Below are 2,096 nucleotides of genomic sequence, written 5' to 3' on the forward strand. Positions count from 1 at the left end.
GTCCAACTTATCCTGATGAAATAATGAATGAAAACCATTTGAAAGAGATCAAGAAATAGATTTTTCTAGACCTTTTGTTTATATTTGTTCAGCATAATGAAAATGATCATTTGATTGTCTTGTGCGGAACAGATTTGCGTCGCAGAAGGAACCTTAATGACTCTGGATATTACTAAATTACATCTAATGCTGGACCTGATGAGGGGGAACAAGGAGATAGAGACACAAAAGGCATCTAAAGTAACTGCACAACAAACTGCGACAGATGTAGAGAAGCCAAACAGCCTCTAAGAAACCAAAAGCAGACAACCATCAGGAGCACTTCTTAAGCAGTTAAAGGAGGTTTAGCTGTTATGGGTTTGTAGTGAAATGAAGTTTAAGTTTCACCGGTGAGAGTCATGGAACTACAAACTGTCCAACAGGAACTACAAATGAAGATCTGAACCATGAAAAGATGGTATAAAAAGCCGTTTTTAAGAATATGAAATCTTTACTAAATTTAACAAAAAAATCATCAATTTTTAGAGGGGATATTTAATATTTACTACCATGTGAGGAACCTTTTAGGCTTTTTTTTACCCTTCCTGCACATTTTAACATGTTTCTTTTACTGGTTTTTAAACTGATTTTATGCATCTGAGTGTCTATAACAATAAACAAATATGTCAAAGTTATTAAAGAGTCCTTCTGCGTCTTGGTATTAGGAACAGATGACAAAAATCAGATTGTGTTCAACAAGGCTCTGAGTAAAGGAAATGCAGGAGATGGATGAAACTATCTGTCCATCTCCTGCGTCGTTAGACACATCATTTGGTCCATTTTCGGTCCATTTTCAAAGAGATCCGCTGTCGTCACTTGAAGCAGAACCCTGAGCAATACCACCAGAAATCACGGGCAGCGTTGGGTTGAATAACTGACCGTCAAATGGAAGAACCAGAGAAGAAGAGGAACAAGAATAACATGATGAGGAAACCGCCAAACAAGAAGAACCTGAAAAAGACAGAAATTGAGAACATAAAAAAACATTGTGGTTTTCTTCTTCTTCTGTTTTGTTTGGACAGTTGTAAATGACTTGAAAGTGGTGCGTTACTGTTACTGACCTGTGTCAAAATGTGGGATTGACCTCTGAACTCAGCACTGCCCACTAGTGGATGAGCTGACTTTCTATCTATGGCAATGTACAAGATGTGTAGTCAGAGGAATTGATCCGCCGACCTTCCAACTGGTCTTCTTCCTAAATAAAAAGGGAAAAGTGCACAAAGATGTCATTTCATGCTGCAACCATGAAAACTAAGAATGCTGATGCAATCCGTTCCTGTTGCAGGCTAGTTGGATGTGCATGTATTCAATTCAATTCAATTCAACTTTATTTATATAGCGTCAAATCACGGCAATGCCATCTCAAGACGCTTTACAGACAGAGGGGAAAACATAATGAAGGCCAATTCATAACAGCCTATATAAGGAAACCAACAGATTGAGTTGAGTCCAACTCAATCTCCCATCCTGAGCAAGCACACTGGCAACAGTGGGAAGGAAAAAACTCCCTTTTAACAGGAAGGAAACCTCCGGCAGAACCCGGCTCAGGACAGGCAGCCATCTGCCTCTGCTGTGTGGGGGGAAGAGGACAGAAAGACAACAGACAACAGGAACTGCTACTCCCGGCCAGGGAGACCTGCTGAGACAGGAGACATACATGTTAATGATGCAACACTGTTATGGGGGGGGGGGGGGGGGGGGGGGGGGGGGGGGGGGGGGGGTGGGGGGGGGGGGGGGGGGGGGGGGGGGGGGGGGGGGGGGGGGGGGGGGGGGGGGGGGGGGGGGGGGGGGGGGGGGGGGGGGGGGGGTAAAAGAAAGAGATAAAGAGAAAAAGAAAGAAGCTCAGTGTATCAGGAAATGTCCCTCAGCAGTCTAAACCTATAGCAGCATAACTAAGGGATGCTAACCATCCCTAGCTATAGGACTTATCAAAAAGATAAGTCTTCAGCCTAGTCTTAAAGGTGGGGAGGGTGTCTGCTTCCCTAACACTAACTGGGAGCTTATTCCATAAGAGAGGGGCCTGATAACCAAAGGCTCTGCCTCCTGCTCGGCTCTTT

The sequence above is a fragment of the Telmatherina bonti genome (genome assembly GCF_933228915.1).
Source record: "Telmatherina bonti genome assembly, chromosome: 8".
In the NCBI taxonomy this organism is placed as follows: Eukaryota; Metazoa; Chordata; class Actinopteri; order Atheriniformes; family Telmatherinidae; genus Telmatherina; species Telmatherina bonti.